The 23,293-nt window shown below is 38.2% G+C and overlaps 1 protein-coding gene and 1 long non-coding RNA gene across 7 annotated transcripts in view; one reads left to right on the plus strand and one right to left on the minus strand.

Annotated features, from left to right (window-relative positions):
- Nucleotides 1-23,293, minus strand: part of LOC124952109 (gastrula zinc finger protein XlCGF46.1-like) — a 49,806-nt gene that overhangs the window by 4,496 nt on the left and 22,017 nt on the right. For 2 of the 6 annotated variants that reach the window (XM_047501481.1, XM_047501485.1), the window contains exons 5-7: nt 5,800-5,956; nt 4,795-5,126; nt 3,615-3,830 (exon numbers count right to left, since the gene is read on the minus strand). The exons of 1 other annotated variant lie outside the window; for it this stretch is intronic. The gene's annotated coding sequence lies outside the window, so the exon portion shown is untranslated. Of the gene's footprint in view, nt 1-382; nt 1,082-3,614; nt 3,831-4,794; nt 5,127-5,799; nt 5,957-23,293 lie in introns of those variants that run through there. 3 more of the 6 variants (XM_047501478.1, XM_047501480.1, XM_047501483.1) reach the window with 2 other exon arrangements.
- Nucleotides 488-12,043, plus strand: LOC124952112. Its single transcript, XR_007101821.1, has 3 exons — nt 488-709; nt 829-3,260; nt 11,694-12,043. It is a non-coding gene; the product is annotated as an uncharacterized LOC124952112 (long non-coding RNA).

Raw genomic sequence — 23,293 nt, forward strand, 5'->3', positions numbered from 1 at the left:
TTTGATTCGAGAACGAGATCGTATCGTATACGAACGTCATGAAGAATTTCATATGAAAAAATAAATAATAAACCAATAAAAATAAATAACATAATAATAATAAAACAAGAAAAAAAAAAGAAAAAGAAAGAAAAAATGATTAGATCTTGTTTTTATCTTTAACTGATATCATGGCAAATCAAAATGAAGTCAAAAAATGTTATGATTACAAGATCTTCTATTTATCTAATCCTAATCGGAATGAAATTATTACGAAATAAAATTATTGTCAAATAAAAAACTATACGTCCGAAGTTTTCCTTGTGGATTATCTACCTTTATCGAATATCAGTAATTGCGATTCGCCGAAGAGTAAACAAGGATAAAGAGATTCGATTTGTACCTTGAAAGTTTCTTATTCATTTCGAGCGAACGGTCCGATAAGCGCTAAGATAAGCCTTTTTCGTTTTCAATTTTTTTCTCAATCGCTAGTCTCTTTCGATATCACACTTGCACGAGGAGCGCGATAAACGAACAAAGAGTACAGAGTTTCCGGGAATATAAAAACCTTTTTTTAACATTAATGTCTGCGACTATGCTGTTTATCTCTATGTATTACGGTATTAATAATCCAATTAACTCGATCATAAAAGGGAGATAACAGAATCTATTACTCCATTTTCGCTTAGATACAAGTCGATCGTATTATCGGTGAAGATTTTTCTGCGCGGTTTGTTTAATAATTTAATTACTTCTCTATTTCACGTTAATTAATTAAAATGAAACAGTAATCAATGGGATTGTCTGTTATATGCAAATATCTATCATATTTCGTATCTTTATTTAAAGGAAAGATGTAAAGACTCTACTCAATTAGACGTTCTTCGTCATAAAACGAGAAATTAATTAAAAATGGAAATGAAATAAAATCGATTACACGGAGGATTTCGATGATACGTCCTTTGGAATTCAATTAACGTTCATAAATAAGATTGCCTCGATTGGACTTGTTTTTTATTTCCGTTTGTAAAAAAGGCGGATAAATCGAAAGAAAAAATGTTCTTCGCATAAGAGGATGTCGAAGAAGCAGAGCGTGAATTTCCTCGATTCGTCGTCGTACTTCGCAAGTAATAATACGAGAGAAAGAAAGCCTGCATATGCAAGAAGGAAACAATGGTGCTCGCGTATAGGTGGAAATCAGAAGAGGAAGGGGAGACAGAGACAGAGAAAAAAATGAATGAAAGAAAAAGAAAAGGAGACAGACAGACAGAGAGATAGAGAGAGAGAGAGAGAGAGAGAGAGAGAGAGAGAAAGAATGAGATAGAGAATCGACAACGCGAAACCAATCCGAGCTCACCGCCTTACGCACTCTTCTGAGGATGAAAAAATGCCATGGAACTGATCATAAATCCAACTCTCTCGACTGCATCCACAGGCGTGAAATTAAAAGATCGATTGCGATGCCGAGAGATGAAGTAGAAGCACGAGTGCTCAAACGCACCACCGCAGTTCCTTCGTACCAACGCTTCATTCTCATCTTTTCCATTCTTTATTTATTTAATTACGAGAGAATTAATTTAATCTAGCAATACGGTGAAATTTGATGGTCTAGTGTTGGTAAAAATTAATTCTTATTAAAATGATATTTAACCGAATATTAAATTAAAATATATACATAATATTAATGATAATAATTCTTCATTATCGAGAAAAAACTTTAGATCTAATGATTTTCGTTCGAAAGTAAATAAGATCGAGAATCTACTGGCGATCGTCATCGATTGTTGCACCATTACGTCGTTATCTTCGCGTTACCACGACGAACGAACGAGAAGAATAGTCTGAGAAGAAAGCGATGAAGGGTTTATCTTAATCCACGGTTCACCGAGCAGACGAGGTGCTCGGCAATCCCGTCGACCACCCCATCGAGTCAACCACCTCACCCCCTCCCTTTCGATCGTCTATGCCCACCTACCATCTTAGACTCACCATAACCGATCACACTTGCTTTCATCGACTTGTTCTTTTTCATCGTAGAGAGAACACCTAGACTATCGATATAGTATATAGACGCATACCTAGCTACGTTTTATACTACACGTTCACTGATCGATCTAGATTGGAAACATTTTAAGAAAGCAACTGCACACAGAGCAGATGCTTTCATACATTTTTCTATCTACGTTCGTTTTCAAAAGGTTACCTTAACGAAACTAAAAGTTGTTTGAACGCATTTAAACTAAAAACGAGACATCCTCCATCCCCCACCATCCGATGTTCTCGCGAAACTAACGAGAAAACTTCCTACGAAAGGTTAGACCCTTTCGAGCGACTTTTATTCGAGATTTTTGAAACGTCGACTAGCCTTATTTCCAAGGAAACAGGTTTTTCTCTCCGGTCTAGACTTTGTCGACGTTTATGGGATAAGAATTTTAAATAAAACAAAAATGAGGAAAGGGGAAAAAAGAAAAAGAAAATGAAAAAAATTAAGAAAGAAAGAAAGAAAGAAAGAAGAAAAAAAGAAAAACATCTCTCACGTTGCTTTATCGATTTCTTAACAAGTCTCAACGTCCGGATAAACCGGCAAGATATAAGCACGGATATAAACGGAGATATAAACGGCATGGAGTCTTGGGGGATGGGCAAACACCTGTAATGTCGTGTTCGAGGCGTCACGTGCCCGGGCGTGGCCGTGACGGAAGTCTTTCAGGCGCAAAAAGCCGATCAGAGCCCGTGCGCCTCAAAAACCTGCCGTATCCCTTGCTCTTGGATTCTCGGATTCATTAAACCACAAATTCGCCGTTTCGACTCGGCGCAATCCGTCGCGAAATTGATGCGAAACAAATCGAAAAAGATACAAGATCGATGAGCTAGCTAGCACTAACGATAAGTTTTCTTCTATAAGTTTTTAATGAAAAAAAAAGAAAAAAAACAAAAAAACAAAAAAACAAAAAGAAAAAATAAAGAAAGAAAAAAGTGATTATTCGTTTCTTTATTTTCAGATGTTTACATCACGTACAATGTGAATTAGCGATGACAAGACACTCTACAGTTTATCAGCAACCTTCAGAATGTCTACCAACACCTACACTGTTAGTGAGTTAGAGCGAACAAGAAGCCGGAAAACCACGAAGGTCGGTGGCCGTCATTGATCTCCTGTTAGAATCGAATCACTTGGATGTAACAAGATAAATAGTCAGCGGGATGTCGTCGATGGTGAAGGGTGAAGATTGCCAGTCATGCTGACTATCTGTCCTATTCGAAGCACGATATTTATTCGTGTATGTATGCATTCGTACATACTTACTGTTAACGCTTAGAAAGAGTCAGCAATTTCTATGCTCACAGTTTGAAATTCTTATTTGGAATTAAAATAATATAGTTGATCGAAGTAAGAATTTAAAATTACTTGTCGATTTTCGAGTCAAGAACAAGGACATTTGATTAATCGATAACTGATATAAAATCGGTCGAATGGCGATGACTCGAATAATATCGTAGGGCAATGAATCAATAATACAGGAAGGAGAAATGATTATATAACGTGCAACGAGATAGTTAAAAAGAACGAGGAGTCACGTGTTATATAATAATTGCATTCGATAGTTGAGCCACAAATATTTATTGCTACTCACATCGGCTGCAAACATTTCGAGTGTTTCTACTAATGGAGGATAACTAATTTCGTTTTATATTTTTTCACAATGCTCTCTCTCTCTCTCTCTCTCTCTCTCTCTCTCTCTCTCTCTCTCTCTCTCTCTCTCTCTCTCTCTCTCTCGCTCCCTCTTTTTCCATCTATCCTTCGCTTTATTAATTTCTTCATTAACGTGCCCCTCGAAATGCGTGACTGTCTGTAACACGAAACAAATAAATTATAGTTTTAACGTCGATAAATTATCGTCATTTGGGGATTATTGTTTTCTAATATATCGTAACTCATGATATCGGTAGAATGTTTATCCGTTTTATTAAATGCCAAAAAGAAAAGAGAAAAGATAGGATTCTAGGATCCTCGTGATCGGAGGATATATTTGTCGATGTAGTTGGCTATTACTTCATATCCTTCCGCCGTTAATTAAGCCAATGCCAAGGAAAGCGTATAGCGTGTGCGTTAGGAGAATACGAGCAAACTCTGACAGAAAATGCGAGGGTCAAGCAATAACGGCTGCCGGAACGCAACGTCAACTCGTCAGGATCGCCGAAACGACGTGAGATGTTTGATCAGCTCGCTAATGTAATATTGTTTGTTCAGCGAGTATCGTGTTTTCTCTTTATACTCAAGCGGAATGCTTAAAAAGCCTGAACTTTTAGAAATTCACGTGTCATCGACACACCCTCATAACTTATATACGAAAAAACGGAATGACTTTTATCCCAACGTTATAGAAAATAAAAAAGAAAGAAAAAAAAAACAATAATAAAAAGCAAGTAAGTAATATTACAGAGATGAATTAAAGAAAAAAAAAAAAAAAAAAAAAAGAAAAGGAAAGAAAAGAAAAATATCGCAAGGAGGAAAATGGCGAAATGCGTTTTCTCTGCCATGACCAACCAACACTGCAACCATCTCCGCCCACGCTATTAGTTTACTCGTGGTCAGCTAGCGTTTAATTTTCACGGATGCGATATGTTCCGATTAATAACAGGTTGCGAGTTCTACCGGTGTTAATTAACTTATCTTTCGCACCTATAAGAGAAATCATATCCATCGTCTACAAACTCTATCCTTTCGACTATGTCACCATTTTTATCAATTTCGAAAATTTTTATCGTTTTCTAATATTCGATAGTATCATTTATTTTATCATTTATCTCTACCTCTTTAGTTAATACAAGGAAACGCATGTAGAAGAGTTCTCGTCCGATTTTCCAGTCGATTCTCGTCCCGATCACGAAGTCTTTTTTCTCTTCTCTTCTTCTTCTTCTTCTTTTTTCTTCTTTTTCTTCATCTTCTTCTTCTTCTTCTTCTTTCATCGTATGCCGCTAACGGCTATAGTTTTTCTACGGGAATACGTCGATGTTTTCCGGACGTACCCGCGGAGCGTTTAGTCGCGCCATAACTCGTGCCGATCCACAGCCCATTTGCGTGACCGTAACGTAAAACTCGTAGCAGAATCGAAGCCTCGAAGACATCCCTTTTTTTCTGATCCCTGTGAAAAAGTAAATGGCATATATCTCGGCAAAGTGTATATATCTGGGCCAATTTGGAATCATAAATACTTATAATTCTTTATAAATTTATCAAGAAATTATTGAAATCTTTAATGTTTTATCAAATGAAAAAAAAAAAGAAACTCATGCTAATAATATCATTGACTGAAAATCAATGAATTGGTATAGACTATTTACAATTATACTGTTTCTTTAAAAATTGATGAGGAAAAATTGGCAGAAACGATCGACGGCTTAATCGCGTACCACGATCATAGTGATTTTACGAGGAAAAAGATGACGAGCTATTTGCTCGGTTATTTAGCGGTAGACTCGGCGAAGCGTGAAAAAAAAGAAACTTGCCTCCCACCGGAGTCGTTGACCGTTAAAAATTGAATTACGACGTATTTTAATCTCGTCCGACAATCGATTGGTCACGAGCGTAGATCAATGGCCGCCCACGCGGAGCCGAGTCGGCTATAAATACGAATCGTACGTCTATTCTCGATCGGTGTGTCTGTTAACTCCCGATCGCTATAATTCACGTTATGCTTCTTGACGTGGCTACGATACCAACGATCTTCACGACTATAATGCAGTCGGTTGTTGCTGGCGTATCAACGATTATTGTAGTCATCTTAGACCTAATAATTAATACAAAATAATACTTACTGGTTGCGGCATGCGTGTCTTTTTCTCGGCGAATTCGGAGATAAGTCCAAAAGTAAAAAAAAAAAAAAAGAAAAAAGAAAAAAAGAAAAAATAAAAGAGAAAAGAAGAAGATAAAGAATATCTTCGATTTTTCTCAGCTTGCTGCCTTAACCTGAAACTAAAAAGAAAACGTAATTAACGTGAGAATTTCTTATCGAGTGATTACCGGTCTTGCAACTATCTTACATGACTTGCCTGTTTCGTCGTGTTTAATAAATTTCAATATTAACTCGAGAGAAAAAAAAATTTTGTTTTTCTCTTTTTTCCCTTTTTTTATTTTTTCTTCTTCTTTTTTTTTCTTTTTTAATTATTCGTCCGCATGACTGCGCGAATAATAATTAATTCCTCGGTGTAGGCAAGCTAGTTGCAAACTTTCTATCAACGAGGTTTCTTCAGCCGGTTACTCCAGTCGAAAGAACAAACGCGAGGGTGATCTTAATCGGTGTAACACAATAGAAAGTTCTGTTTATTTAGCATCGTCGAAGCGACGTAAAGTCGACTTCGTCGTTAACGAAGCCACGTATCTCCTCGAACATGATTTCTCTTAGCAATTATTCAGATGACTGCGTAAATAATCGCCATTCGGTCGCTTCACCGCGATAAGTGGATCGAACGATCGTTATCTTAATTGGACGTAGCTTTGATTAACCGCTGACTATTCAATTAAGCAAAGAATATTTTCTCACGGTTGACCGATCGCTCGAATGAAACGTGCCAATCGATCTAATCTCACTAGCAACGTACGTTTATTATCGATATCGAACGATGGAACGGCATATAGAAAAAATAATCTGAAAATTTTGCCCATGTCATTCGAAAGAATTCATTAACAAAGTTCAAATCCCTCGATATATTAATTATTCTATATCGTTCTATTTCATAAATTAACGTTGAAAGTAAAATACGTCGAAATAATAGAAATTTCGTTCGTTGTTCTTTGATAAAATCATAAATATTTCCTCGAAATATTTTTTTTCAAGAAGTTAAACAAAACGTGAGATCTTTTTACTCGATGTATTTTCGATTTCTTCGAGAAAGGACACTAGTTACACGTCGTTAAATTCGACTCGAAATTTGTTCGCTAAAGAAGATCCCATAGTGGTTCGCCCCCACAAACAGGTGATTAGAAACTCATTAATGATAGCTAATTAAATCATAAAAAAGACAGCGAATGTGCGTTCGATGATTTTTATAAAAGTAATAAATTGAAATCGCCAATGGTTCTTTCCGTGATAGAAAAACGTACGACTAATTGAAGGAACATTTTGTCATCTCTTTATTATAATTTAATCGAGATTATAAACTATTAAGGAAACGTAATATTGAAATAAAATGACGAAATATCATAAGTCATAAAAGTAATGATCGATGTTAAACTCGTCGACGCTCAATCATCAACGAAGATTTCGACGGTGAGCCAGGAAAAATGATAATTAACGGCGTACACGATAGAAAGAATTGAAGTGAGTTTATTCGGGTTTGATTCTCGTGTTAGTTCGACCAACACGAGTTTTATCATCACCAAGAAGCATAGTTGAAGTACAGTAGACGTCCTCCCTGCGTCGAACGCGAAATGGGAATAAAATGTGAAACTGTAAATTGTGCGTGGGAAGAATCGGTCCCTGGGTAGTCGTCCAAGAGTTTTCTCAGATGTCCTTCTAGAACATGAGGAGGGAACTGAAAACAAGAAAAAGATAAAAAGGGAAGAGGTATAGAGGACGTTGGTTATAAGAAGGAGAGACTTGAAGCCTCGAGGATTTAAATGTGCGCTCGAACGAGCAAAAAGGGGGAAGGAGAATCGAGGTTTGGCCCTTCGAAGAGCTTAGAAATTTGTTATGTTATGTCGGACTATCGCTCCCCAGTGTATATGAAGAAAGAATTTTTCGCGGTTTTACCGCGTGAAGCTGCGTAAAGGGGGAGGTGAAAAAGGAGGGACCTTCGGAGTTCTTTCAGACCCTTGAGGAAGAGCACGTTAGAAAAAAAGAAAAAGAGAGAGAGATAGAGAGACAGAGAGAGAGAGAGAGAGAGAGAAAGAGAGAGACAGAGAGAAAAGATCAGGAAGGGAAGGTAGAGCTTTTGCGAAGGATGTTCGTTGACGGAGGAAGGGAGGCGTCGACATTCAAGGAGAGAGGGGGATGGAACACGGTGCCAGGAATATAAAGCGAGGGATAAAAGAGACGGCGGTCACATATGCGACTCGTAAAAGCTCTTGTGAAAAGCTGCATCCGTCCTGCCACCACCATCACCAGAGTACTACCACCACTGTCGCCATCACTACCAGTACACACCCTACCTGCTCTACGTGCAGCAAACTAACTTCCTCCATTTCAATGACGTCTCTCCTTTCTCGTTTTTTGTTTTTTTATTTTTTTTTTATTTTTTTTTCCCTTTTTTTTTTTAACGATACCATAGAACGTTACGTTGCTGAAGGTGCGAATTCTCGTTTCTTAATTTATCGTTTCAGATCACGCTTTGAAATCTTGTCATAAACTACGAACTATAACAATTCTCGAGATCGCTTCTTTCTTATATTTATAGTAATCGCATTTACTTCTTGACGAAACAATATGGATTATTTAAATTCTTTCAATTGATGATCACATTTAAAAGTTCGATGACCATTGTGTTATATTGTATTATTCTAAGATACACTCGTAATAGAAGAGAGAAAGAGAGAGAGAGAGAGAGAGAGAGAGAGAGAAAGAGAGTACACTAGATATCGCAAGTCGTCGACGGATGAGCTACGGTGACATTGGTTTCCATGGTAACGCAAGAAAAGCACGTCGAAAGAGGGATCTCTCGATATCGGCGAATATTAAGAAATAGCTTTCGGGCAGGCATTTTCGTACATTTGCGGTCGGAAAATGAGCCATTCGTCTGTTCGGCAAAACGAGCCACTGTCTATGCATGGCACGACCGTACCAACGTCCGAGTATCCCCATAAATAATATTACTCTCCCTTCCATCCTTTCTTTTTTCGTCGATCCTTTCGTCGCCCTTCCTTCGTCATTTGTTCTTATTATTTATAAAGCATTCTATGTTTTACGAAAATTCTACTATAATATCTCAGTTCATCTAATATCCCAAATATGGTTCGGTCTATTAAAAAAAACTAGAATAAACGCGTTAAACCATTTTCGAAGACACAAGAGAATGGAACGTCTATTCTTTCGATTCCTCGCGGGATCGTCCAACGCTTAATCGTCCGTTTCCACTTGTCACTCGTCCTCGATGGACGAACAAAGACGCATCGTCGAAGAGACGAAGAAAGAATCTTGAACCATTCGGGGTTACAAACGTGTGGGACGAGGGTAAAGAAGAACCGTGCTCGTGCTCAACCGAGAGACAAAAAGAAGTTGTTCGACGTTCGTAGAGGATTATGAAGCGCATGCTGCGTCAAATAAAAATCATTTCCGTGTTGGGAAAGAAGCGGAAAAACGAGAGACTACTGCTTCGCCAACAATAAACGTGCTCGTCTTAGTCCGTGTATGTATGTTAAGAAAAAGTATGTCGGCTACCCCCTACGTTGGAACTTCTTCTTTCTCTTCTTCTTCTTTCATTTTTCTTTTTCTTTTCTCTTTTTTTTCCTTTTCTTTTTTTTTCTGTATGCCTTCTAAAACCTTTCTCTTTGATCTTTTTATTACTATATTTAAAATTGCATTATTCAAATTCATTATAATCTTTTAACCCACTTTCATACACGTGAGCATACAGTTTTATTATATATTTTTTATTCATACAATACCTCCATAGGTTGTTCTATGTTTCTATTCGGACTCGGGAAGGCTTTTTTTTTTATCGGTATTAAACGGCGACATCGTTTGATCTGTTCTCCTCCTATACTCATCCCTTCGTACGACACCCGTTAGCTCCTTGCGATCCCCTAAAACTCTTTCTCCCTCTTCCTTTCTTTCTCCTTCCTCTCTTTCTCCCTCCCTCCCCCCTCTCTCTCTCTCTCTCTCTCTCCTCTCTCCCATGCCACATCATAGGTACGACAGAAAATCCCTCGCGGCGTTCTCTCAATCACACGCTATTTGTGCCGCAGTCCCCTGACACATGCATTCACGCACACGCACACGCACACGCATGCCTACACATACATACAGATATACATCCACACATTTAAGCACGACGATAGAAGGAGATAAAAACTGACGGTATACCTTTCGTATAACTTTACTTTTCCTTTTTTCAAATCGTTACAATTTTCGTTGGAATTCACGATTCGATGGTTAAATAGTTTAATGTGGAAAAGAGTATAAAAATAGATAGGTAGAAAAATATCGAAATAGCTGCCTTGGCGAGATACGTATCCGATCGAATTTACCATCCAAGTAAACACGCACAAAACGAGAAAATGACGTTTCATCCATATTTTATCTATCTCGACCCAGAATCCAAGCGACGCTTTTCTCTCTCTCTCTTTCTCTTTCCCCCTGTCCCTCTCTTCCTCTCTCTCTCTCTCTCTCTTTCTCTCTCTCTTTCTTTCTCTCTCTTTTTTTCTCTTTCTTTCTGCCCTTCTTTCGATCGAGGTAAACGAAATCATCGATAGTCCGAGGGGGTCGATCAACTATACGTAACCCCTGAACCGTCTCCTTCACTATCTTTCTCTCGCTTTTTCGATCCGCCTGACTATTTCTCTCCCACTCGTAGGAAAGGATAGAATGGGGTGGTCCAAGAGGGAAGTCAGTTTATCCGACTGGCGTTTCCGCCATCGTATCGCGGTTCTATCGTATCGATATGACGGCCGTGAGGGTCGCCCGAAGTAAAATCATTAGTAATGCGATTGTGCCGTCTCCTTCGTCTCTCTCCCTCTCTCTCTCTCTCTCTTTTCTCTCTCTCTCTCTCTCTCTCTCTCTCTCTCTCTCTCTCTCTCTCTCTCTCTATCTTACGGGACAACGCATTCTACCCTAGATGCGTTTGTGGCTTTCATAGAAACCAAATGGAGAACTCGATAAATTGAACTCTCTTTTCTATTTTTATAATACGAAAATCTATAAAATATTACAAACGACCGTGTAACGAGATTGTAAAAATGGCATTGCTTCGCGTTCGTGGGAAGGAATAAGAATAAATGAGAAAAAGATATCGTAAATAAGCGTGAGATAGAGGACTCGGTTTTTGAAAAGATTATATATATATATATATATATATATATATATATATATATATATATATATATAGAGAGAGAGAGAGAGAGAGAGAGAGAGAGAGAGGGAGAGAGAAGCAGGGGTAGAAACGTATATAAAACGTTTCGAACGGAAAGTTTTCACTTTGATTTCAGTATTTATCGTCGCTCGTTACGATCACTGTAATCGACATGCAATTAGCTCGGCCAGATTAATACCGCTCGAACACTGGTAATAGGTACGTTGCCGATGTGGAGGACGAAGAATGGAAGAATGTTTCTACGCACACGAAAGCAACGCAGCTGCCCGTTATGATCGAACTTGTAGCATCTTAGCGGGGGAAGATAAAGAGGAGAACTAAAAGCGAGATTCGATGATCGTTCTCCTCGCTAAGAGATTCGCTCTGCTCTTTTCTCTTAAGTTCAATCGGCATTTCAGGATGCGCCTTAAAGTGTGGACTATTTCTCAATGAATCTTTGCTTCTTGGATAGTTTTTTAAAAACCAGATATCAGACTTTCTCTTTATGCAACTATTGTTTTATGAATCCGTGAAATCGTTTCATAACGACTATTATTTTTTTAATCGGAATGTATCTTAGAAAAATTACATAGTCATTAAAGTATAAAGAATACGGGCCGATGTTAAGTATCATAATAAACTAGTAAATCTCAAAATAAATGTATCGAGATCGGAGCGGAAAATAAACAATTGGAACTCTTTTGCAGGAAGCAACGTCTATTGAAATGGATGGTCAAGGCCCAGTTACCTTTGACGCTATTAAATACCTAAGTTGGAAAAGTACATATCTTCAGACTCAACGGAGCAAGAAAAGTTTCCACTGCCACAGAAATGCGCTCGATAAATATTTAACGAGTAATTTGTTGCCTTCGAATATGTATATATTCGACTAAGCAAGTAAGACAATGTAAAGAAGTTTCACGAATTACTCATTGTTAGAAAGTTCGAACAAATAGTATATATATATAAATACATACATACTATTATTTACAATTTATATATATACTAATACACATATAAGTAACTTCTAAATCTTACATGTACATATGTACATACATATCAGCAGAATCAATAAAAAAAAAACAAAAGAAAAGAAAAAGATAACGAAAGAAGTACAAACATTTATTTATGAAAAGAGAGTAGAATGACCGAGAGGAAATCGTCGATCGTGGAAGGAAGCCAGATCGATTATCTTTTAGCATTGAGCAATTAAATCAATTTCATTCGCCTCAAATCCGTAGCAAAAAGCAATCGCAGAACGGCAGCCATCATCGCGATAATTGTGAAACGAGAACGAAGGATAGCGAAGGGGCTGTAACGAAGAAACGTCCGAACGAAGAAAAGGAATCATCCTTGATCGCTGTATCGTTTAACTATCGATGCTAATCGTAAGATAGCTTTCTCTCTCTCTCTCTCTCTCTCTCTCTCTCTCTCTCTCTCTCGATTCCATTATTTTTTCGCTAATTTTTCGCATGATAAACTCGCTCAGAAGATTTTTCTCATCTCTTCGTATATCAAATACTTGATTTTTCTAAGAAAATTTCCTACATAAATTTTTCTTTCAACAAAATGAAAAAAACCAAGGAACTTATCATTGATAGATCCATAATGTAATGTGGATACTTTTTCTCTCTCGAGATGGCAAAGTAGAGAAGAGAAACTGGAAGAAAAGGAAAATGAAGAAAATGAAAGAATACGACGGCCATCCGATATTTCGCGGGATGTACCTAATATAGATATGTAGGTGTACGTGGTTTCTGGTATAAGAGATACATCGATACGACAGACTGGTGCGATGGAGACGAGTTTTGCGGAGTAAAGAAGAGTAAAAAGGAAGAGAAATAGAAGAATATGATGCGGTCTATCCAGATACGTGAACGACGAGGATACAGAATACAGGTATCTAGTAGGTAGCTGTAGGTACGACAGCGCCGGGATTCTGTCATGGACGTCTCCTTTACGATAAGATACGCCGTCGACTGCTCAGAATCTCTCCGGTTTTGCAGAAAATTCGCGGACTCCTTTTATCGACTTTCCCGATAATGTCCCCTCTCTTGCTCTACCTCACTCCCTCCTACCCTTTTCGTTCTATCTTCTCAAAGCAAAAAAGAAGGAAATTAAAGTTCCACCGGATTGGATATCGACGTTCGTTCTCGCATAAGCTAGGGCGCGCGCGCTCGCTCTACACATACAGGATGTCTTCGCACGAAGTAAAGAAGATAAAAAAAAAAAATCTAAAAATTTGGAAACTTTTCTCTTCCTTTCAAAGGTTAAAATCTTTCGAGGACTTCTAGTCTTCGATGGAGGACACTCGACTCGTAAGGTGCGCAGTAACGGTGAACAAAACGGCAATCGATAAGGACGGGGTTAGAAGCCGTACGCTAGATTCCTTCAATCAAATTAGGGACATCAAAGTACCCAGTGAAGACGAAGGAAAAAGAAAAAAAGAAAGAAAGAAAGATAGAAAGAAAGAAAGAAGGAAAGACGGAAAGAAGGAAAGAAGGAAAGAAGGAAAGAAGGAAAGAAAAAGAGAGAGAGAGACGGTAGTGGCAGGATTCGACATTCCTCGAGGGGTAGAAGCTGGGAATTAGCCTCTATCTGTAGAATCCGAGCCCTCGAGACAAAGAACTACCCCTCCCGATTCTCCTCTCCGTCATTTTCCGAGTCTTCGAGTATCAGGTCGTTTCTTTTCGGCCTTCTCGATGCGGACGCGGTTAAGGAATCGTCCTGGGCGTGGTCTTGATCGTCGTCCAATCACTGCCACTGGAATACTAACCTGTCTTTGCCAAAAAAAAAGAAAAATAAAGAGAGAGAAAAAAAGAGAAAGAGAGAGAGAGAGAGAGAGAAAGAGAGATAGAGAGACAGAAAGAAAAAAAAACATCTTACTAACTAACTCGTTTTAACAACATAGTTGGTAATCGTAAATAGAGCGCTCGCAATTAAATCGGAAAGATAGATAAATTATAGAACGATCGGCATGATGTATTCGAGTTCAATGGGATGCATTCGCGAATTGTAATATATACTACATACATATGTAGGTAGGTAGAAGTAAAATACAATGCACTCGCATAGGCATACCATTCCATAGTTTACGAGCGTCCGTATAATACCGCACTTAAATCGAGAAGATGCATATCTTTATTACAATGGAAAGGTTGTTCCGAATCTTTTCTTCCGTATACTTACACCGTGCATATAGCCGATACAAGGTGAAGACGGTTTCTCGTTTTTACCGACACGTTAACGGTATTATCTCGATGTGGGGAAAGAAAACGAAGTTTAAAAGAAAAAATCCATTGAAATCTCAATTAAGAAATCAATAACATTCGATTGGTCTGTATAATTATTCATTAAAAAATGTCAATTATTTTCAAAATAGTATATTATAGAAATATAAAATTATGATATAATTATGATAACACTGATAATAAGTCGAATGATACGAAAAGAAACAATGAAATAGTTTCAGACAAGAATAGGACTTATTTAATTTTTACGCGTATGACTATTATACGTCAATAAAATAAAATTGCTCTTTTATCACAGGCACGAACGATCAATGATGCTATAAATATAGGAACAAATTTAAATCGAAATTTAATGCAGACGCGAAAAGTTTATGCGTAACGTACAGCATTGCGTGCGATATCTGATGCGTATCAACATTAATTATTTCAATATTTATAGCGATTCCATGTCGCAATTTCACGGACGCCGAGCGTGTCGTCACTTAGCACTCGTCTTTAATCTTGCAAAAAATACTTTTCTCTTTTTTCCTTGTCTTATCTTTTTATTTTCAAAAAGAAAATGAAAAAACGAAAGAAAAATCGTGTAAAGAAAGAAGAGGACTCATTCTCAGGCGTTATCAGGCTCGTTCTCGGTTAAGCAGGAAGGGTCGTTCGCGAGGAGGGGTTGAGATTTGACGCGTAGACAATGGCCGTTGCATCTCGGAGGAGAGGGACGAGCTCGAAGCCGTTGGGAGCACGGAGCTCTCCAGGGGAGAAAGGAGAAGGGAGGTTCGATCAACGCGCAAGCGCCTCGAGGAAAGTGGCGGCATAAGCGTTCGTGCCGGGAGAAACTACCCTCGATGGAAACGAAGAGAGAAGAAAAGAGAAAGAAAGATTGTGTGGGAGGGAGTTCGCTGCTATCTAAGGGTAAGGAGAGAGGGTGAGAGGGGGATGTAAATGCCCCCGTGATGTATCGGATCGATGCGGCAGCATCCAGACACCCCCTTTCCTTCTCGCTTCTTACTACGCAACCTAAAAACGTTCTCCGTTGCAGTGCTCTCTGAATTACGAGCGTCCTTTTCCTTTCATTTTCGAATTTTCGAATTTGCTTTGAACGAACGAACGAACGATCGATTGATCTCTCTTCTCTTATTCTCTCGATCACTCGACGCTTTCGACGAATTTAAAAAGCGTCATCTTCGGTAACTTCGACATTCGAGACAGGATTGAATTTAGGCCAATCGAGATAACGTACTATCGTTCACGTGATGTTTGCGATAATGCGATCAACGGAGGATCATGAGTGAAATCGAAGGTATTGCTTCATTCTTGAAACTTTTACTTTTACTTTTCAGTCGTCTTTATGAAGAAATCTGAATGGATAATATATCTTTTATTATTCAAATTAATAATTAGAAAAATATCAAGAGACTTTTCTTATCTTTTTTTTTTTTGGAGATATTTTCTTCTGAAGAAAATTCGTAAGAGTAACGTCTTACCGAAGAAGAAGAAGCAACGCTTACGAAAAAGATAGATCTTCCTTGTGCCAAAAACGAACTACGACGAAAGACGGCAAAGTTACTTGGAATTGTGGGAAGAATGCGACGCGGTTGTCCGTGCTCTTACTTTGCCGGTAACTTTTCTAAAACCGAAAAGAGAGACGATTGCCACGTTTCCTGCGAAGAAAAGCACCATGTTCTATTAATGTACACGTGCGAGCTCTCCCATCTTGCACTTTCTCTTTCTCACATCTCTCCTCCTCTATACTCTATCCGCCGCCGCGTAGCCTTTCTTCTCGCGGTCGTGCTATTTTTCTTGCCGATTTTCTATCTCGAATCTCGCTTTGTCTCCTCGGAAATTGTGGACTTTTTCGTCGTAGGTAGCTAAGCGATTCTTTCCTAAAACGATACGGCAATGCTTTGAAAGAAAAATATCCAAAGTGTTATTTTCCTTCTGCTCTTTGTGGAAGAGAAATAAGAATAATCCGGTAAGCATCGTTAAAAATGGGCGGCACTTAGTATCACTGGCAAGATATTTTCTTTTCTTCTAAGTCAAACGATTTCGCGATTATCGATAAGAAATTGACGATAAGCGTAATAAAGGAGGTAGTAATTACCGGTGCAAACTCGTGTTTACATCCACTCATTAGTACTACCGACGGTGCCTCCTAATTAGCAAAACTGAAGAGTAGAGTAGAATAGAGGTTTTACCCTACGTCTGCGCACGTTCCGTATAAAAATTACTAGTAATTCCACCTGTGGTTGCTAATGTTTAGTTGTATCTGTGTATGCGCATTTTCATATATTCGCCGGCTGTGACGTATCATGAGCGCCTTCTCGGCAACTGAGAAATAAAGAATAATTCGATAGCGGCGAGGCTCGAATAAGATGGAATCGAGGAAAAAAAGGGAAAAAAAGAAGCCGAGTTAATCTATTCCATTCATGTTTATTAATAGGACACTACCGGAAAATAAGCTGTCATGATTTTTATCTGATCGCATTTTAGTTTTATCGTTTGATTCACGCGAGCTTCAGTCAAGATAGATTTTCTTTTTACATCAATAGTTGATTCATTAAAAAAAAAAAAGAGAGAAAAAAAATTATGAAATTTTACTAATACTTTAGAGAGTTGTACGTTTGTCCGATCACATATACTTACCCTCGAAAACTTTTATTTATGCAGCAACACGATTGCAACAAATTCTCGACGATGAGAAGAAGCCTCTTGTGCGTACGCACGCGATATTTCGCTTATCAACGGCACCCCTGGTGTTCTTCGAAATCGAGGAACCACCCTGTATAAGCACGCGAACCTTTTCCTTGGCCGATTTCTTCGTACGATCAACGTAAACGCGAAGATCTACTTTTAACGTTCTAAGAAGAAAGAAAGAGAGAGAGAGAGAGAGAGAAAGAGAGAGAGAGAGAGAGAGAGAGACAGAGAGAGAGAGAATAGGGGCTTTTAAAATCATAACGTTGTTTCAGCATCACCGTAATGTCGTAGAAAATTTCAAGTAAACGTTTTTACAACAAAGAGACATCCCATTTTCGTGTCGATGCAAACCATCTAACGAACCATCTCTTCTTCCTTTTTCACTCCCATAGCATTCATCGTAAACGGATTTGGCTTCATTAACCACCCTTAGAGTTTACTCCCCCGTACGATCCTCGCGATACTCTCCTGCACATACTACTCGTCTTTCCCTCATGGTAACTATAGCAACAGTGGTAAAGGCAATCAGGAATAGCGTGGAATTAACGGTTCGTCCATGCGAAACTATTGTCGTATCAAAAAATTTACGTTGGTATTACGAACGTACTAAGATTTATCTTTGCTAGAATCTAAAATCAATATTTATTTAAATAATTTAAATAAATATTTAATATTGTACTTTTAGATAGGACGATAATGACGTTTTAAATTTCAAAATGGAAAGGGCGGAGGCAGTCCTTAAAAAGGGTTGTCCGTACACATGCGCGATCCGAACGTAAAACGTAGGGTTGCGCGTCGACCAATAGCATGTTGAAAATTGTTTTAACATCCCAGCCCTCGTCAAAGACTCCTCCATCCGTCATGCTTTCCTAATGTTAATATAAATTGATATTTGCAATACGTCGATAAAAGTTACGTCGTATAGAATAATTATAACGATAGAAATAATGAAGTTCGATCTGAATTTGTAAATCTTTTTATGGAGATAGATTATTTTATGTAAGAATTCCTAATGTAAAGTGAAAAAGGATGCGAGTTTATCGAATAAGCACGATTGGTCAGCGTAAAATTATGGTACTACCCTTTGCATTTACATATCTATTGGGAAGGGCTAGAATTGTAAAGGATAGAAGAGAAGGGCTAAAAATAGTCAGAGATATATAAAAGGGCTCGCACATGCGCGTCTCTTATGCAAAACGTGTAACCCAACCCGCTGGCCAATGTCTATCCTTTAAAGTCGATTCAAGATCCCTCCCTCGAATCGGTAAGGGAGAATGATTTTTTTTACAAGATGGGAGTGGGCAAAGGCGTCTCCTTATCGAGAGGGTGCAGGCAAGGGGACTTAAAAATGATCCATTGCTACCACCAATCACACCGTGGGTGGTAGCCGGTCCCACTTTGATTGAGACGAGCTTCTAGCGTGTCTCGAAAATGATACGGCTGTGGATCCGTAAGGAGAAAAGTGTTAGCCATAAAGTTCGACGCGATATATCATGAAACAAAACGAGAACCTAGCTACAATTTCATCTCTACTCTCTTCCTAATCGAACTTTCGCAGCTACCAGTTCACCCGTCAATGTTGCCTTATTTTTTTTTTTACAACGCTATTTCTTTTTCTTTTAATTTCCGTTAAAACCTTTTTTATCGATATAACACTTAACCGATGTACGCTTTTGCTTACAATGAGATTCTAAATGAGAAAAAAAAATAAAGAAGGACTTATTTTTTTTCGAGCGAACTTAAACATTTTTTTTTTAAATTACAATGGCTCCGATAAAAGACGGAATTTATCGCGCGAAGGAGAACGCGTTACAAGACAAACATTGCGGTTTCGACGAGAGGTTTTACCATCGGAGCTGCCGATAAACCAATACTTTGCGGCTACACGAGGTCCGACGTAAAAACCAAAGGTTTCTCTACATGATACATACCTTCAAAGAACGATCGGTTCTTCGATGGAACACACATAACACTATCGTGTCGCGATAAATACTTATAAAACCGAAACAGTTGACAGTTTTCAAAGGAACAACAATAAAACTTAGAACAAACCGATAACCGAGATGATTTTGTTATTTATTTATCGGTACTCAAAGATTAAAGTTATGAAATCAAATCATACATAGCTATCGTTTTAATTGTAAAACTTTTTCTTAACGTTTTTCAACAATTTTTCTGAACATTCGTTTGGACTTTCGGATTACGGAAGACACGTATTTTCGAGCATTAAGACGATATTGTTCGCGTCGATCAAAAGCGGAAGGTTAAGCAAGCGATAAAATAAAAGAAAAACTTGAACGGCGTTATAGACATTCCGAAGGTTCTACTACGAGCATCATGAGAGAAAGAGAAAGAAAGAGAAAAAGAGAGAGAGAGAGAAAAAGAGAGAGAGAAAGAGAGAGAGAGAAAAGAGTCGAAGCGTGCTCGGTACGAGCTAGTCGCCGATCGTTTCTTCTTTCTTTTAATCTTACTTCTCCCGCAAACGGGCAGCCAGGCGTTAATTCAACGGCATTGATTGCCGCACGAAAGCCCCACCAGTTTCGTTCGGGGGAAGGAAACCACCTCCGTCGTCCCTCCGTCGTCTTTCTCCCTTTCTACCTCCCATCTCTCAGTCCTCCTCCGTTGGCTACCCAACTACCTCGTGTCTCGCAGATGGCGAGGTTTCGGATCCGTCGATGTTTCCCCTCCCTCCTCACCTCCTTATCCACGATCGCGTCTTCGACCCTACCCTACCTCGCCTTTCTTCGGATACATTTTCTTACTCCTTCGACCTTACTTTTTCTACCTTTAACGTCACACCTAGAATGCTTATTTCTTTTCTCTTTTTTTTTTACTTTCTTACAATCTTTTCAAGGAATATCATTAACTAAACTTTGAATGATAAGAAAGAGAGAGAGAGAGAGAGAGAGAGAGAGAGAGAAAACAATTCGATTGTTCATGGTGGAGTTTCTCGTTCGATGCAAACGATCGAGATAAATGGTTCAAGGGGTGTGGTGTCGAGATGAGCGAGTGTCCACGAGCACAACGAAAAGCAAAGGGGGGTGATCAACTTTCGATGGATGAAGGGAACAAGGACGGGACTAACTCACAGAAAGAAAGTATGGCTCTAGTACAGGGGTCAATCTATAATAAAGCTGGCTCCTATCTCGAACGACTAGCGCGAATGAACGTTGGGATCTCTCGTAAAAAGAAAAAAAAAAAAAAAAGAAATAAAATAAAAAGGAAAAAAGGGAAGACGCTATTTAAGAATGGATTACGTGAATGAAATCGTATGATCGACGTTAACCCTATGTATATAGATAGATATGTGTATGTATATACTTTCTGGAATCGTTTAATTCTGCTTATTTACTTACATTATGTAAAATTATTTATCATTTTAAACTAAAATTTATGCAAATAAAAAGATCTTCCCCCTTTTTTTAATAACATAGAACGAGTTTTTTGAGAAAATGATCAAAACATAAATAACAATAAACAAAATAAAAAAAGAAAGAAAGAAAAGGATGAGAAAAGAATCCCTATAAATTCTTCTTTCCCACGACATATGAAAATAAAAATAGTACCGAATGACTCGTAGACGTAACTCCTTTTACCAAAGTCAAGGCGGTCATCGTTATTCCGAACGATTGAACGCAGTTGTTAGCAATCGGTGATTCGATCGTCGGAAGTCGAGGAATAGCGCAGGGGGAAAAATCGTATGCGGTGGACGAAAGATATAATAATAATTCGTGTTCGTAGAAAATATGTAAGAGACGAATGGTGATCGATGATTCTTCTTTAACAGTTATCACATGCAGTCGCTCGTAGTGGATTACAAAGCATAAACGGAAACATACTTAGTCGAGTTAGCGATAATGCTATCGATTTAAATATGTACATAGATACGAAATGGAAATTACACATTCGTTTTTCTTTAACCCCATGTATGTATATATATATATATATATATATATATATATATATATATATATATATATATATAGGAAAACTCGTAGGGTCTTTCAGGTAAGCCATTATTACGTTACACGTTAAAATCACCTGTTCGTCTACCTGTTACACGCGCGTCAAGGCTCATAAAGCATGTTGTTGTAGCACGCACGAGGTAATCCATTCTAACCCTTTATGCTAATCGAGCAAGGGCGTACGTCACGCTAGGGTGATTTTTATCGCAAGTAACATTTTAAAAGCCGCTCGTTTAATGGCCTGCGAAAGGGATCATTTTGTAATGTACCTGTAAACGTTCTATAAGTCTCTAAGAATTTAAGAGATCAACTAAAAAAGAAATATAATTTAGTGTTAACCGAGAACTATAAATCCTCTTGGTAATAATTTCTCATACGTACGTATATATATATATATATATATATATATATATATATATATAATACATACATACATGTACTTCGTCATACGATATCCGCTAGCTAGTGTTTCTTCCGGAATTCGTAATGGTTACTGGTCAGCGCAAACAATAGAAAAATTATGTTCACGAGACTTCCCTCGCGAGTTTCGCAATCTTTCCTCGCAGTTTGATCGTGCCACGGCCCAAGAGTTCGCGTCGTTTATTCAGAACACATGACGAGCATTGGCGAAAGTATATGTAGGTTAATACGTATACGAGTGAGAGCACGTGTAGACGCGGAAGGGAGACGCATTCACGAGGCACGAAACTACAACAGTAGAAGAAGCTACGCGTCGGCAAACTTTCTCGATTTAGGGATGATTTGCGGGATCTACACGAGCCTCTTTCTTTTCAAGAGAAATGCTGCCTGTCTTATTTCTCTCTCTTTCTCTCTCTCTCTCTCTCTCTTTTTATTTTTCTTGGGAAGACATAAGAGAATAATAAATTAATATTATATTTTATTTTGTTAGAAAATTTTTCTTAGAATATAATAGATGAACGTACGACCTATCGATACATATATATGTAAGTATACACTTTATATCATGTCCTTTGTCACGAGCTAAGTTAAGTATTTGTAAACATTTCTTTGTAAGTACTTACAATAAAGAAAAGATCGTTTAGTACATTTCTGTTTAAGTGGTTGTCAAATTAACATGCACATATGTATATATATAATTTGTTATCGTGAAATACAAAACAATAAAATTATTTAATAGATCAGATATTTTTTAAATCCTACAATTAGTTCGCAATCTTAAAAGTTAATTCTACGGGAAAAGTGAGGTCATAAAGGATAGGATAAGAAAAAGAAAAAAAGATAGAAAAGGGAGGAAAAAGGAAAAGGAACGAAGAAAAAAGTTCATATTACTTAATAATGCCGAGTGTTCTTAGGCCTATCTAGCAAGCGCAGATGGATAGAAGGAACAAGCTAGGGGTAGTCTCGTCATAAAAGACGCCTGTAATTCGAACATAAAGCGAATTCGAGCTTTCTCGCTCCGTCAAACGGAAGGTTTCTTTTAATTAAACTGCCCCTCTTAGTTTCTCTCTCTCCCTCTCTCCCTCTCTATCTTTCTCTCTTTCTCCTCCTCCAATCCCAAAAGCGAGACTTTCGAGACATAACAAGCGCGTTATCAGCGTTCGCCAGCGTTCCGACCCTCAACCTCTAACATCTTCCAACCCTCCGCTTTGCTTTTAGCACCGTTTCGAGCCACCCTTCTCTTCTAGTCGAGCTTTTTTCCTAAACTTATCGATACTTTGCGAGGATAAAAAGTCACGCGTTGCGTCCATGATCGACCAGAAAATCCTCAAATATATTATCATAGAGAAGATAACGTCGGAAGAAGGAAAAATGGAAATTTTCGTTTTAATCCTCGAACACATTATATTTTCTTATTTCGGAAAAAATGACTTTTAATATCTATCGGAGGAGGTCAGTAGTGCCGTTACGATCGAGCTACAATCCCTTGGAGGAAATGCTCTCTTTATTATCTATCAGAAGCAATCTACCGAACACTTTCCTTTTTTCTTCTTCTTTTTTTTTCTTTTTCTTCTTCTTCTTCTTCTTCTTCTTCTTCTTTTTCTTCTTCTTCTTCTTCTTCTTCTTCTTCTGTTCTCTCATCTTGTTCTCATCTTGATCTTTTCCTTTTTCAGAATTCTCTGTCGAATCAAACAAATATATTGAGAAGTCAAATGATCGAAATAATTACTTATTAAAATTCGTTCCTTGCACGACTCGTTTCTTGAATCCTCAAGAGCAGACAGAGAAAAGAAGAAAAGTTTCGTAGGTTCGAGTTGACTTCTTTTCAAACTCACTAGGTATGCCTTGAACGTCGTGGCGTATAAACTGCTCGGTTAATTTAGACTGACTGTTCCGTGAAATTACCGGGGCACGCGCGTAATGAGAGGGTGAATGGCGAGGGTTATCCATCCCTCGAACAGTACCCGTCTAATCACGGTCGCT

This window comes from Vespa velutina, chromosome 10 (genome assembly GCF_912470025.1).
Source record: "Vespa velutina chromosome 10, iVesVel2.1, whole genome shotgun sequence".
NCBI classification, from domain to species: Eukaryota; Metazoa; Arthropoda; class Insecta; order Hymenoptera; family Vespidae; genus Vespa; species Vespa velutina.